Source organism: Pelodiscus sinensis, chromosome 1 (assembly GCF_049634645.1).
Source record: "Pelodiscus sinensis isolate JC-2024 chromosome 1, ASM4963464v1, whole genome shotgun sequence".
Classification (NCBI taxonomy): domain Eukaryota; kingdom Metazoa; phylum Chordata; order Testudines; family Trionychidae; genus Pelodiscus; species Pelodiscus sinensis.
In genome coordinates this window covers 240470904-240487734 of record NC_134711.1, presented here as the reverse complement: position 1 = coordinate 240487734, position 16831 = coordinate 240470904, and positions in this window count along the sequence as shown.

Here is a 16831-nt window from a genome sequence, read left to right as displayed (position 1 = left end):
CTGCTGGCGTAGTTACCTGACCTCTGATCTACAGTAGAACTCTGCCTTGATTAGTGTTTCACCAGAATGTGGCTTGTAGGTTTTCAGGCCCTAAGTAAATGTGACTATTTAAATATTACCCAAGAGTCACAGCTAGGTTATTGCAAACACTTTCTGAACATTGGATGCACGTACACATCAAATTTGAATCCCACTAGGTCTTATTTTAAAATCCCCATGTATTTAAAGATAAAGACTAATGTTTGCAAGGCATGTTGGCTTGGCTGTGGCCCTCACACTGTTGCCAGTATTGTAAAGTTGATGACAGCTAAGCAAGGAAAAAAAGGCAGCAAATTATTATGTGCATCAGTGATATTCACCCATATTATCAAAATGTCTACACTGCACAGTTTTTCTGGAAAATGGTTGTTTTGCTGGAATAACTACACTTACGTTCACACTGCTATTGCGTTCTTTCGACAGAACGAGGGTTTTTTTGACACCGGTAAACTGCTTTCTATGAGGAAGAAGCCCTTTTCCAAAAAAGCTTTTTTGGAAAAAGGTGTATGTAGATGTGGAAGAGAGCAGTTTTTTTGAAAGAAGAGGCCTCCAGTAAAAAGCACAGGTGCCCTGGTGGCCACTCCTTTCACAGTAACCACAGCTGAAATGTGAGATAGCGTCCAATAAATGTGGACACTATCTTTCAAAAAAGCAGATCGCTTTTTGTTGTGCTTTTGCTGTGTTGATGCTCTTTCCAAAAAAGTTTTTTCTGGAAGATCTCTTCCAGAAAAGCTTCTTCCAAAAGAAGCCTGCAGTCTAGATGTAGCTCAAGACCACAGTTATCTGTTCCAACAAAAGAACAAATTGATTTCTATTTTGATGTCCTTGAATTTTTATATAAATGCACTAGAAGAGTTGCCTGTCATTGTTTGGGTCCTTCCCGGCAAGGGGCTGAGACTGTGGGGATGCAGGAGTCAGGGTTGGAAGGAGGGGTTCAGGGCAGATTGTGGGGAGTGCAGGAGGCAAGGTTGAGGGTGGAAGGGACTCAGGGCAGAAATAAGAGAGGTGCAGAGATCAGGGCAGTGGTTTGGGAGGCTAAGGGCAGGGTGTGCAGGAGACAGGGCAGGATGTGGCGGGTGCAGGAGACAGGTTAGGGTGTGAGCATGGAGAAGCTCAGGTCAGGAGGTGAAGTGAGCATGGAGAAGCTCAGGTCAGGAGGTGAAGTGATCTTGGAGAAGCTCAGGTCAGGAGGTGAAGAATGTAGAGATCAGGGCAGGAGGCTCAGTGCAGGGGGGGACAACCAGTGGCTGGCTGCTTCCCAGGGTGACTAGAGCTGTGCTGCCCGCCAGAAGCTGCTCACCTGGGCAGGTGGGGGAGGGGAGAGCTATGCTGCTGGGCCAGCTGCAGCTGCCCAGAGCTAGTCCAGGGCAGCGTGGACCATGCTTCTTGGCTGACTGTGGGCTATCCAGGACTCAGGCACTTGCTGTCTCCCTGTAGTCTTCTGGAATACAACTGTCCCTGCAGTCAGAGCCCTCCCTTTCCATTCGAAGAGAAACAATTGGACTCCAGGCACATCCCCTTGTCCTGGCACAACCAAACCCTGATCTTGCTCAGGTGATTATATTTACAGTACCTTTGTACATTAAGAGTCCCGTTACACATTTTAATTATTTTAAAAATTATAAAAATAATCAACGCACTAGGTAAAAATACATTTATCTGATATTCTCATACAGAAAATCCATATTGGGAAAAGGGAAACATAATTGAGAAAATCATGATTGTGAATTTTTTCTTGCTATTATTTTTTTTAGTAGGAATTTTGATGCTCTTATTATTTGCATATTTTCAATAATAGTTTTATTTTTAAATAGTTCATAACTTAGTAATTCATGCATGGATGCATTTGACTATCCAGAAGAAAAGAAAGGGAGAAAATAGTTCCATGATTACAGCAATACAATTTGGCGCAACAGACTGTGAATTTGGAAAGAAAGAAGATGAATGTTTTGAGAATATATATTTTAGCAACAGAAGACCATTCCCAAAATTAGTACACTTACATAAATACATATTCACACAACTGTTGATCCAAAATCCATTAAGTCAATGGCAAGACCCTTATTTTTAATAGAATTTGGATTAGGCCCGTAGTGCAAGAAACTGTTGCTTTGGGGGCATCATTTGCTACCGAGGGCAGTTGTTCCTGCCATATTGCTTTGCCTTCCTCTCCCTATATTTTTCATAGGTCTATATGCTCCATTATGTCTTCCACTTTTTGCCCCTTCTATGGTCTGGTATGTGCTCATACAACTTTTCCCCTTCTCAGAATTCGTCTGGAAATAATACCCGTGTTTGTATTCCAGCAGATTAATGAATGGGCGTTACTACATACATTGGGAAGGATAAATAGTATAATCTAAAAATATACTTTTTTTTCCAGTTTCTGGCATAAATTATTCATTTCAGAATCGTCTAGGGAGGGTTTCTGTTTGTTTTCAAAAAATAAAATGTCATTGACCTGAGGATTCATAGACTGCAGGATTACGTGTGCGGGTAAACCTTAACAAAGCTGTTTGTAGGCTGTGCGAGAAAGGACTTGTTCCACCCCAGATCCTCCAGGGGCTGATGTGAAAACGACACACTTGAGGCAGATCTACGTCAGTGGCTCGCAACACCAGGATTTTCTTCCTGGAACATCTTTTCTTTTCTTTTTGCACACACGCGTTCTCTTGACATGCAATAGGCTCCCGGCTGGCATGACCGCATTGATGCCGTGCGCGCTGCAGCCGCTGAGTTTGAAACTGGGTCTGTTGTGTGCCCGCTCCGCCCAAAATAGCATTCGCCTGGCTGGGTTGCCAGCAGCGCGAAACTGAATCCTCCTCCGACGTAACGTGCCGCTCGATCTGCCAGCGGCTAAGGGGGCGTAATGGAGGCAGCCACGATGCTTAGTGGAAGGTGGGAACCGGAGAGCTGCTTTTGGCGCACCGCCTCCTCTTTTGTGTCTCATCACGATCGTCCCTTCCCTCCGCCCCCTTTCCGCCCTCCCCCGGCCTGCCCACACGCAGCGTGGAGGAGGCAAAGAGCAGGACATGCGTCCTCTTGGCTCTCGACAGATGCCTCGCCGCTGCGTGTCATTGAACCGGGCTGTAGGGAGCAGGAAATCTTTCGCTGCCCAGTAGGTGTTCACGTGGCGCTCCCTGGCAGGTTTGTAGCGGTGCGCCAGCCTTGTTTCGCTGATCTGACCTAAAGAGAGGAAATGTGAACCACTCTTGGAAATGCTGCCACCAGCTGGCAGCGAGTCTCCCAAAAGCCCAGCTTCAGCGCTGTTTACAGGACTGATTTGGTGTAATAATGTATATTTCTCACTATACATTTTTGTAAACTAGACATGAACATATAGGGAGAGGCGGGGGGCAGGGGAAAAATTAGCCTCTGCTTCTCCCTTGTGTTCACCGACCTTCGAAGTTAATATTGTTATCTCTTTGGATCTGAGTAGTTGTGCAGTATTTGAGGTCTTGAGAGTTGTTTGGATGAGGAGAGAAATGGATGATGGAGTCAGGCATCTCTTTGATGCAATCCTGTTTAGGTACAAAGAAGATGCAAATTCCTGTTTCTGTGAAGGCAGTCGGAAGCAAATAGGAGGAAGTTTCTTTCTGCACAGTTCCAAGTTTCTTCCCAGGTAGCACTCTGCCCCCAAAGCTCCCTCTCTTCTTTTTCTCTCAGGGCATGACTGTCATGTGCTTCCCTCTATTGGCCAACCATTGCACTGCTGGCACTACCTGCCTTCATTTCCTTCCCCAAGGCACATCTCTTCAGCTCCACACTCTGCTACATCTAGATTACAAGCCGCTTTTTCGAAAGAGATTGTCCAGGCAGTTTGGATGCTCTCTTTCAAAAAAGCACAGTTTGCATTACATAGTGCCTTTTTTAGAAAGAGCACTTTTGAAAAAAGGCATTCTTCCTCATAAAACGAGGTTTTCCGCAGTCGAAAAAACTGCTGCATTCTTTTGATTTACTTTCGAAAGAATGCAGCAGCAGTCTAGATGCGAGGAAAGTTTTTTCACAAAAAGGCCACTTTTTTCAAAAAAAAAAACCCTGAAGTCTAGACACACCCGGGTATGTCGACAGAGAAATGTAGAATAGGCACTCGAAATTGCTAATGAAACCGGAATTTAAATATCCCATGTTTCATTAGCATAAACATGGCCACCGCTTTTTTCAAAACAGAGCTTTTTAAAAAAAACCTGCAGTCTAGACGCGGCTCTGTTGAAAATAGAGCCTTTTTCAACAGATCCTGTAAACCTCATTTTTTGAGGAATACAGGATCTATTGAAAAAGGCTTTATTTTCGATAGCTCTGCATCTAGACTGCCTTTTTTTTTCGAAAAAGCTCCGTTTCGAAAAAAAGTGGCGGCTATGTTTGTGCTAATGAAGCCTGGGATATTTAAATCCCGGCTTCATTAGCAATTTCCACGTGCCTAATCTACATCTCTCTGTCAACAGAGAGGTGTACTCTAGACGTAGCCTCTGGTCTGTACTGAAGGTGTAGCGTAGCCCCCTGGGTAAGTCATGAAGAAACCTAATCCTTGCAAAGGTAGGAAATGACAAACCTAAAAAGTCCCAAAAAACAAAAAGCTCTTCTGTTCTTTGGGAGCTTGTCCTCAGCCTGTTTCTAGATCCTTTCTGGGGTTCCTGTGTGGGTCTCTCTGACTCCACTGTAGAGGAATGGACCCCTAATCTGATGATGTTGGAGTACCATTCTCAGTCCCTACTAGACTCTTCCTTGTGTCCTTTCTTGCTCTGGTGTAGAACACTGAGACCTCACTTCTCCCCCACATACACACAAGTTCTCCTAGAGTACCCAGCCTCCTGCTGACAGTCTTCCCTGTGATACCACTTACAGATTGCTCTCTCTCTCTCAGCCCTTTTAAAAATGCCCTGATGTCCATTAAACTATTACCTGATTCTTTACCCCCACCCCTTCAGGCTGGGAAGCAGCTTATTAATTATGATACAGCTATAACTGTGCCGTTCTCCCCTTAAAGAGTCCAGCCACCTGGTGACAGCTGCTAGTACTCCTCTTGCTGTCTTCTCTGGTTGCTGCCCACAGACACACACACAATACCCAGCCCTCTGCATTTACATTCAGATCCCAATGACCTCCCTCTTCCACATAGCTCTACTTCTGACCAGCCTTGCATATGGCCTGTGTATTGGGTGGTAGCTCTGACTGTTTTAGCTATCTTACGTTCCAAGGGAGCTTAACTGCTTCATTTGTACTGAATGAAAGGTGACTGCCATGCCCATCTGCTTCAGTGTTTCACCCAACCTCCATCATTACAAGAGCAAGTTTTACACATTTTTTATCTTAGCAGTTTTAATGTAAATGCGGTGTTTTGATATTTAAATAATTCTTTAATTGCATCTAAAACTTGAAATGTTCCATCTAAAATTTGACTCAAGAACGCCTGTTCCAAAAACCCATTTAAAAGTTATTCCATTTATTCCCTCAATTTCTATGCAATATTTCTCATGCTGTCCCTTATGCATGGGAAAAATTCCTTGGCAAAATTTGTAAGGTGGCCACCTTCTTTTTAAGTTTCTTACTAAAGCTTCACACTGCCAAGATGCCTACAGATTGATGTCTCTGGCATTTGTTAAGCAAGTGGTGAGCTGCAACACTGGCTTTTCTGCTACACACTAATTGTTTTACTGTGTAACCTCATTTTCCCACCACTCCTCCACCCATTTGTCAGCTTTGTCAACCTCTTGTATTCTGTTCAACATGCAGATATAAATTATTGGAGCACAGGCTGGCCCTTTGTTACTTGTCAGTACAGTGTCTAGCACAATGGGATCCTAATGTCTGATCGGGGTTCCTAAACACTACATAGCAAATAATATAATATTGGAATCTGTTGGCCCAATCCTGAGCCAAACTTTGCTCATCTTGTCTACACTTAATTTCCATGGAGAATTTTTCTTTGAATAAGGCAAAGAGGATATGGCCCCTATATTCTTTATACACCCATAACATCCATTTATCTCACTAGAAATTGTGGGTATACAAGGAATACTAGATTTGACCAATGAGAATTTTCCATGAATATGGAATGCACAATAGAACTCAAAGCCTTGATACTACAGCTAGTGAAGGACAGCAAACAAAGAAATAAATACTTATGGCAGGCCCTATTGGAGTGGGGGGGGAGGGGGGCGAGAGGAGGAAGGGGCAGCAGGACCATTTGGCCCAGGCGTCAGGAGACAAAGGAGCCTCCAATTTTGACATTTTTCTATTATGTCATTTCCATTTATTATATACCTTGCAGTTATAACAGAGACAACAAAAGAACCTCTACCTGCAAAAATTGATTTAAATCACTGTGGGATCTTGGGCCTTCCCCAATTTTTCGGTCATATCCGAGTTTTCATCTGCATGACTAGAGTCGCTGCTGTGATTAGTGGTACTACATTATGAAACGCTCTTTACAATCTTTGCATAGTTCACAGGTTTTGAAAGTCGTAATTAATTCTGTTACTGTAAAGTGACTTTGCTTGGTCTGAGTGTGAATTTAACCTTCAAATTAGATGTTTATCTCTGTATAGGAGATCTTTGTATTCATGTTTTTTTTAATGTGTCTTTGTATACAATAACTATAGCACCTCAGCTGTCAGCTACCTCTTCGTCCAGTTTTAGATTCACCTTTAAAGGCTTTTTTTGTGATAATAAACTTTTAGTTCTAGTTGTTTAATAAACTTTATATCTAATCTGGCAATCACCCCATGGTTGTAATCACAATAACGCACCAGTTATTAGAGGAATTTAATAATGGGAACATGTTAGCAGACAAAATTTCAAGACTTTGAAATAAGGCTAAAAGGGTCATAGTAAATAACACCCCCAAACTGTTATTATATAATATTCATTGCGAAGTATATACAATTAACATTGTGTATAAACAATAGCCATTAGCAAATTAACTTACTGTGTGTTAGTGTGTGTTAAAAGACCCCCTTTATAAAAATGAATTGAAGATTTGAAAGTGGTAAGAGACAATGAAACCAACAGATTTAAGCATCAGTTAAGAGTTTAAAGCCAATAATATCATTTATCATAGAAAAGATGCATCAGCCATTAGCCAATGAGTTGTCCATACTGACAGCAACACTTCCAGTTCTGATGATGAAAACTTTGTACCCACAAATGACATGTCTCAGAATGAGGAGGCCATTAATCAAGACACAGAAATGCCGATAGTAGTGATAGATGCAGAATTTTTGCTGGATTTAGAGACTGTGCAGGCAGAAAATGAGGACCTCAGAGATGCTGAGAAGCAAGACCAAGATGTTGAGCTACCAAGACTAGCACAGGACACAGTGTAGCAACAGTGGCATCAGAATCTGATATTGGACTTCTTGATAATAACAATGTTGCTTAAATGCGGTTGTTTCTCAAAGTTAGTTGTTTTCAGATTCCAAGTAATATACCAAAAGAGGCTGAAAATCATGCTTTTCCCTCTCATCTGCTGACAAAAACTCTTCCAAATGGAAATATCTACACAAGCGACTGGCTCTGCTGGAGCATGGAAAAGCAGGCTGTGTACCCTGTACCCTGAACTGTGTACCCTGTTTGATTTTTAACAGTAATACTTCAAATGCATCAGTACTGTCTGATCCATCCGATTGGAGCATCAGTAGAGATTGGAAGTTGAAAGACTGAATACCTGCACATGAAACGTCAGTATCACATACAGATAACTATGCTACATGGAAATCAGCTCGCAGAACAGCACTAGCTGATCATTCAATTGAAAACTTATTCCTGAGTGAAATAAACACAGAAATTGATAACTAGAAAAAACTCCTTGAGTGCATATTGAATGTCATTCTTTTTCTTTCTGAACGGGAACTGGCTTTGGTTGTTTCCAGTTAACACAGGGGTGTCCAAACTTTTTTCAAAGAGGGCCAGATTTGAAGAAGTGAACATGCGTGAGGGCCAACCATTTTGCCTGACATTCTTTGAACCATTAAAATTAAATGCAAATTAACTATTTTATGCAAAGTTTATTGCAAACGGCATACTTTTCATTTCGTCACATGGATGACAAATCTAAACAGGTGTTAAATCACTCTGCCTTTCATATCTGAAGGCCAGATGAAAAAAAAAATCCAGGAAGCTGAAATATGTCAGGAACATTGTAAAGTACATTACATATTATCAACTTTTAAGTTAAAAAAATATGAACAGGAACATAACACCAACTATACATGTTGTGTCCAAATATATTTATAACTGATTTAGACCAACTGACATTAACTAAGATTTTACAATGTATTCATCTCAATTGAAAAAAAAAACTTGCCTACACTAATGTGAAGGGTGAAACTGAGATCTGGACTGCAGCACAGGAGAGCGCAGGGCACGCTGGCCTCACGGCGGCACGGGGGCAGGGCGAACCCGCAGCCAAGCGGGGGAGTGGGGCTGCGGACGTGCCCTACATGGCAGGCTTTAGGACCGCAGCGGCCGCAATGGACGGCGGCGGCGCGGCCGGAAGCGGCGTGCTGCGCGTGCCAGTTCAGAGGAGCGCCGGGGAGCCAGGAGAGGGGGAGGAAGCGGGGGCTGTCCCCGCACTCTCAGCCACAAAGCGGAGGGCCCGCGGGGTCAGAGAGTGCAGGGCACGCTGGCCTCACGGCGGCCCGGGGGCAGGGCGAACCCGCAGCCAAGTGGGGGAGCGGGGCTGCGGACATGCCCTACAGGGCAGGGTCTAGGACCGCGGCGCGCTGCAATGCGCGCGCCAGTTAAAAGGAGCACCGGGGAGCCGGGAGAAGCGGGGGCCGTATTAAATCTGACCGTGGGCCGCAATTGGCCCGCGGGCCGGACTTTGGACATGCCTGAGTTAACATATCAGTGACCCTACAAATGGAAACTTTCTTGGCATACTTGAGTTTCTTAGCAAGAATGACCCACTTTTATCAGGCCATGTTAAGCGTGTTCATAAATCACCAGAGAGTGGAAAATGCATGCAAGGCCATTATCTGTCTACCAGAATACAAAACGAGTTTATTGAGCTGTGTGGGACATGTATGCAAACAACATTTCTTGAAGAGATACGACATGCAAAGTACTTTTCAATTATTATTGACGCAATTCCAGACTGTTCTCATAAAGAACAGATGACCTTGGTTGTTCAATATGTTAAAATTGCAGGAAGTTCAAAGATTTGAATTGAAGAATGACTCATTTCAATAATTTTGTGAAAAAAATGGAAAGGAAATTGCTGCTCGTGAATCAAAAATTCAGAAAGACTTCAAATTAAATTTTCAAGTCTGCATTGGCTAAGCCTATGACAATGGATACAATATGGCTGGGAAGTACAAGAGAGGACAAGCAGTCCTTCTTGAGCAAAATCCAAACTGTATTTTCTCCAGTTGTGGCAACCACACACCAAATCTTGTCAGCATCAGTTGCACTGAATCATGCAAGGAAGTGGTCACGTACTTTGGAACAATCCAGCAATTATATAATCTCTTCAGTAGCAGTCCTCAAAAGTGGGAAATTCTGAAGCAGAATCTGCCTGTTTCCTTTCATGATGTGTTGACAACGAGATGGTCAGCTGAAATTGATGGCGTTAAACCAATTGCACAGCATTTGAACGCTGCGAGAAAGGCTTTATGTGAACTTGAATCTCTTACTCTCACAGCACAGGCTCGCACTGAGCTTAAGTCAATTTAGAATATACATCTAAATTTGAATGCATTTGAATGTCGTCCATGTGGATGATAGGGAAGTTAAAATGCAGTTAACTGACTGGTCAAGTAGTCGATGGAATTGACTAGTTGATAGGCACTTCCGCATTCCTCCTTTAAAATGTGCAAGAGCCCACAGAGGGGCTCTTGTACATTTCAGAGGAATGCGGAATTCCGCATACTGGCCTGGGGCCAGCAGGAAGTCCTGCTAACTCTGGGCTGTACACAGGTGCCTGCTTTGAAATGTGCAAGAGTCCCGAGTGGAGCCCGGGGTCATCAGGGGACTCAGAGCACCATACGGCTCAGAGGGAATCTGTCTAGCTCATTCATGAGGCGCATTCTAATAGTGCTCAGAGGCTGCCATAGAATGTGCTTAGTAGCTCAGACATCACACAGTAGGATGGCCATTTGTGCATCTCCAGGATATTGGGCATTCCAGTACTTCTGGGCAGGACTCCAGGACTAATTGTGTGGGTCCACCCCTCCAGCATTACCTTACACACCACACTTGGGACACTATTTTGAAGAGTGCACTGTGACAAGGTGGCACAGTCTGCAAAATGATGTTCCCTTATAATACCACATCTGGTTTTGTCTCAGCACTGGATAGGGAATAAGCCTTAGAAAAGCAGGATTGTTCGGCTTAACACTGGACAAATGGCCTGACTATAACAAAAATCAGATGCAAAGGATATGATGCCTCTGACACTCTCCAGGCTAATGATTAACACACTTATTCAGAATGTTTGAGACCCAGGTTCACATGTATCTGAAACAAACAAAAATTTGAATCCATATCTCAGTCATACAGTGTTTAATCTTTGTCTATCCCAAAATGTGAGCTAAAATGGTATTGAATATCAAACTTTGTTGATAGAGCACTTCATGCACTATGAGCTCTTATCAGTCTCTTATCTTGCTTTGAACATAACATAGATGTCAGCAAAGCTTAGAGATATACACTAGTCATACAGTATGTGCATCTGCTAATATCAACTAGATCATCTATTTTATCCTGTCTTTTTGGTATGTTTCTGCCACTTCACATTTCCACTTGGTTATAAAACTTAGAGAAAATTTTAAAAAAATATTCTGGGAAGAACTTAAGATGAATACAATCCATGGTTATATAACACTCTGAAAACGTATCTGCTGCTCACTCACTACTAGCTACTTTCTTACCAGTACAACTCACCTAATTTCAGTGACACTTGTAGTTACAGCATTAAGAAAATCACCTATTTTTGGTGGATACATCTGCTTATGAGAGCTGATTGTGATGGGTTTGGACCAGAGTGCCCCTTGAAACTGTCATTTGATGTGCTGAAATACCACTGAGCCTGCTTACCTGCTGTCAGGGTAACCCACCACTATGTCCTGCTGAGCCAAACGTTCCAGTCTTTTCCAGTGTTTAGTACAAGTCCAGTTCTTATATGGTAAAACTACCACTGCAGCATCTGCATTATATATAACTATAGTTTCTCAAGCAGCAGTATTCCATTTCCCCTTTGGTCTAGCCACAATGCTTCATTGGTCAACAGCTGTTTGAGGAAAGGATGTGAACTGAGCATTAGTGATGGTGACAAATAAAGTCTATGGCCCATCTTCTTATACTTTTGCTGCCAAATCAATAATGGAAGGTATCATTATTATTTTAACTGATTTTTGTTACAAACTACAGTGCAGGACACTGCAATTAATTTAGTCACAGAGCATCCAGTATAATGATGAGCATTCATAGAGTCGCAGTTCACTCACAGGGTTCACTTATTGGTTAATTTAGAACACATTTAAGACAAGAAGTGGTCAAAAACTGAAGTGGAAGATGGGAGTCAAGGATAGGAGGGGAAATTGCAAAATTTTCATACTTTTTAAAAAGTATTTTAATCAAAATTTCAAGTTTTGAAAAATGTTAACCAATTCTACTACAATTATTTTGAATATACCATTCGGGACATTGAAGGATGGTGTCAATCCAGAGGAAGACAAAGAATTACATCAGTTCTGAAACATAATTGCAGCATACACCTCAGGAACAAGCAGAGCAATTGTCCCATAATTAGATTGGCAGGATTCTATCTGTATCAATATTTGCCAGTAAATGTCAATTCCAGATGACATGCTGAAATCAATTACCAAAAAAATGTCAATCAGTAATTGATCAGGTGTCACCGACCCTGTGGCACCACAGGGAGCCCTCTGAGGCCTGTTCCCTCATTTCTGTGATAGTGGGGGCTTCATAGAGCTTGCTTTGTTTCCACAGGGCTGGTGACACCTGATCCCTATAGGCAAAAATATGGGGAAGGCCGTGGGCCTGGCAGGATGGACTGGAGATCCCCCAGCCAGGACAGCAAAGAGCACGGGGAGGAGGCCACCCACTGCAGAATGGTTTCATCCCCAGGCAGGAAACATTCATTAGTGAGGTGGCTTGTTCCGCAGCCAGGACTTGTCCTTCTCCAAGCAGACAACATGAACACATGAAAAGGACAAATCAAATTTCTGTTCTGTTCTGTTCTGAAATTTGATTTGTCCTTTTCATATGTGTTCATTTTTTTTTGATTGTATCCTTTGGTATATATGGTTGTGACAATTTTCTTCCACTATTTGATCCGAGGAAGTGGGTCTGGCCCACGAAAGCTCATCACCTAATAAATCATCTTGTTAGTCTTTAAAGTGCTACATAGTCCTGTTGTTTACCCAGAAAGAAGAGTGTCTTCCCTCTCCCTTGCAGAAAGATGAAAAGGTCTGTGATTTTGGGGACCAAGTGTTTTGAGTTTCTTTGCTTTTTAAAATAATCCCTTAGTGATAATAAAGGCAGCCTTGAGGAAAGTTCCTTAGACTGTACTGTCATTTGGGCTTATTTTGCCTTCTCCATCTGGTGTATCTGCCCACCACTTCCATTCCTCCAGAACAATTTCCTGAGATGATATCCTTCCTTATGACTAAGTAATGTTTTCTACTTCATTTGTAAATGTACAGGTCACCCTCACTATAAGTCCAAGATATGTTCCAAAAAACTTGGACTTACAGCAAAGCAACTTAAAGCAGGGAATTTTTTTCCCATGGCTGATTTCCAGTTGTGCAAATTGGGGTGGGTTTTTTTTGCACAACTTAAGAGCAGGGACTGGGAGGACTTATAACTCATCAGTTCCTACTAACGTCAATGACTTTAGTGTGGAACAGCTGTATACCAGAGCAACTTGAACCCATGACCCAGTCCTTCTCAGGTGAGCACCCTATCCCCTAGGCCACATGAGAACCCACCCTACCTTCTTATACAGGAAGGCCCTGTATAAGAAAACTAAACATGATAAACATATAACTAAATATCAGCAGATCAGACATGTTAGTTTGTAACTTTAAAAAAACAAGGAGTAGTCCTGTAGCACTTTAGGGCCCATCTACACAACAGGGCAAAAGTTGAGTTAAGATATGCAACTTCAGTTACGTCAATTGTGTAGCTGTAGTTGAAATAGCTTAATTCGGCTTTTGGCACTGTTTACACAGCAGGAAGTTAAAGGAAGAGCACTCTTCCTCTAACTTCCTTTACTCCTGGTGAAATGAGTGTTCAGAGTAAGAAGTCTTCCAGCTCGACATTATTTCAAAATAATGGCTTGCTGTGTAGATGCACACTTTGTCATTTTGAAATAATGTCAGTTATTTTGAAATAATGCTGCTTTGTATACGTACCCCCAGAGACTAACAAATGTATATAGTATCATGAACTTTCATGGGCAAAACTCACTTCCTCAGCCACTCTGCTCATCTGAAGAAGTGGGTTTTGCCCACAAAAGCTCATGATACTATGTATATATTTTTGTTAGTCTGTAAGGTACAAATTCCCCTCCTATTCGTTTTTTTAAATATCAGGAGGTAAATTACACAACCACAATAGATTGATTGTGGAAAGGTTAGAGAAATTAAAAATCAGTGGATGCCTATCAAATTTTCAGTTAAACGCTTATAAAATGGGTGTGGGTAAAGGATCTGGATTTTCTTGCAGAGTAATCAGATTTGTCTACACTGCTCCTCAGCTCCAACTATGGGAATATGAATAGCAGTGCACACCAAGTGCTATGCTGTAACTCCCCCGTGTGGATGTTGTGGGTACAAACTAAAAGGTTCCTAGTTCACATTAATGTAATCTCCTCCAAACAGGACAATATTAATGCCAAGTAGGATCCTTCTAGTTTGCATCATCCACATGGGGGAGTTCTGGTGCAACAGTTTGGTTTGCGCTGATATTCACAAACTGGTAGTCCGAACTGTGGGACAGTCTGTATATGCCACCTTTGTCACCTTCACAAATTTATTATATTTAAAGGAATACTGCCAGATTAAAAATCACACACACACATTAAAACTTGAATTTCCTTGCATAAACTATGTTGCTAATTTCTTGAATTATTAAATCTGAAATAATTTTATATATCAGGTTTAATTATTACTCTTAATAGTGGCTGTTTCATTTTTACATTCTTCTTAACTTGAAAAATGAAAGTAGATCATTTAGTTTTATTTCTGATTGTAGTTAATAGTCAATTCCACTTCCTGGCTCCCATGTTCTAGTATAATGTGGTAATAATGTTCACAAGAATGTACTAAAATAAACACCAAAAAACCCCTGATTCCATTTTAATTCTGATTTCCTTAAAAAACCCACACATTTAAGAACATAAGAAAGGCCATACATACCAAAGGTTCATCTATGCTGTCTTCCAACAGTGGCCAAAGTCAGATGCTTCACAGGAAATTAACAGCACAGGTAATCATGTGATCTATCCCATCCCCAGCTTATGGCAAACAGAGGTCACAAACACCATCCCTGCCCATCCTGGCTAATATGTTCTGTCCCCCTGAGTCTTCTCTTCTTCAGAGTAAGCAAACCCATTTTTTTCAATCTTTCTTCCCAGTCATGTTTTCTAGACTGTGACAAGTTTCCCTTGGGGTGCCACCTAGAACTGGAGTACCAGTGAGCCTCCTGACCCCCCAGCCAGGGCTCCCTCTTACACTGTACTGGTATGACAAATTGCAAAGCACTCCAGCTTGCACCTTCACCAGCATTCACACAGGTAGGAACACACTCGGCTGCAGATACATGCAGGTCCCTGCAATGAACCAACAATAGACTTTTTCCAATTTATCCACTTCTTTCTAGAAATGTGGAGCACAGAGCTGGATATAATACTCCAATCAACCCACTGGGGTTAAAAAAGTGTAAAAATGAAATAATAAATAAATGTATAAATGAATAATGAATACATGTGAGGAAATCAAAGACAGAAAGATAAACTAAATTTGTCAAAAAACTATCCAATAGGAAATATTCACTCATCTCTCATAAAACTGGACAATGACCATGAGGCTGTCCCACCATAAAACAATGATGGAGTAGCACTACATGCTCCTTCTGGGGCTCAGGAGCAGGGGCTCTTCTAAGAGAGGAGCAGGAGCAGTGAGAACCCACCTATGACTTTGTGTACACTGGAGATTTTTACAGTGATGTAGCTCCACCAGTACAAATCCCTAGTGTAGATGCTGCACTAGAATCAAAGGTGATGTGATCCAGAGAAGCCTACCCTAATTTCTATGTAGCTGTAGGAGGTGTTTTCCTCTGCAGCTATTTAAAAATTAGGATAGATATCAATTTTCTATAATTAGTTAATTAATTAACTCTCAAGGGAAATTTAATTCTAAATTTAAATAATGTAAAAGCAAGGTTTTTATTTTACAGAACCTGTGTGTGCTTTTGTAAGGAGTTGCATATCTCCTATGAAATACTGTATGTCTTCAATTCTCACTGAAGCTCATCATAAAAATGAACTCTTTAAGACCAATAGAAACAAACAAAAGAACAAAAGGAAGTATTTATTCACACAACACACAATCAACCTGTGGAACTCCTTGCACAGGATGTTGTGAAGGCCAAGACTATAACAGGATTCAAAAAAGGAACTAGACAAATTCATGGGATGATAGGTCCTTCTGCATGAGTCTTGTCTCTCCATGTCTGGTGGCTGCATTTACGTAGCATCATCTGTAAACTGAAGGGAAGTTCTCTGGAACAAATGTGTTATGTAAATGTTAGGTTTTTTTAACAGCTGTTGTTATTAAAAATGATGGCAGGATGCCAAGAGGACAGCAAACCTGTGCACACAGCAGCAAGATGGTATTTTTAAATTGGCTGCATAGTACCCATTCTGATTCCTTTCTGAAAGATCCACAGTTACACCAAGCAATGCCCAGTGAATGATTTTAGTGATTCACTCCCATGTAAACATCTTATTTTCCAGTGCAAACATTGCATAAGGGTAACACAGTGCTCTTAAACATAAACCAGACATAAACCAATTTCACTCAGATTATGTCTGTGTCATAAATAAGGCTCTGTATCCACTCCGTTCAAATCGGCCTTCTTAAGCAGGCTTACGCGCATTAAATCCTGTCTATGACCTCAGGCAGCCTGTTCTAAATGCCTGACTCTTGCATGTGAAGAGAGACTTGGAAAAAAACACTGAACTGAGCTAAGGCAAATTGTATTTGGATTAATTACTTCTATAACTTCTAAACCTACCTGACTGTCTTTGTAAATAATCCTTGTTTAAATACATTTTAAGAGCCTGTACCTTTACATATGAAAAACAAATTATGAATATCCATTTTCATTAATTGAATTTTACTTGAAACAAGAAACATTTAGTCACATAAGTGGGATGGACACATCTCCCATATTATTTTATAAAAAATAAATGTTCAATTATCTTTCCCTCACCCGCCTCCCATACACATTTTCTTCACATCCTTCTTCCCTCAGCACTCCTTTTCAGTTTCATGCTTTTAGTTCCTGATTATGTGTATGTTTTGTGTGTCTGCTGGGGGATATGACTATTTTGTAAATACGAAGTGACAAGTCAGCATACAAATAGTTTAAGATGCACTGGGGTTTGTGAGTTTAATCCTGCACTGACTGAATGCAATAGCCATTTTGCTGTTGACTTCAGTAACTGTAAGTAGGATGACAGTTCAGTCATTCTCTCTAGCCCATTGTCGATCAGCTATGTGTAGCTGAGCAAGTGTTGCTTGCCTCTTAGTGAAGGCCGGCC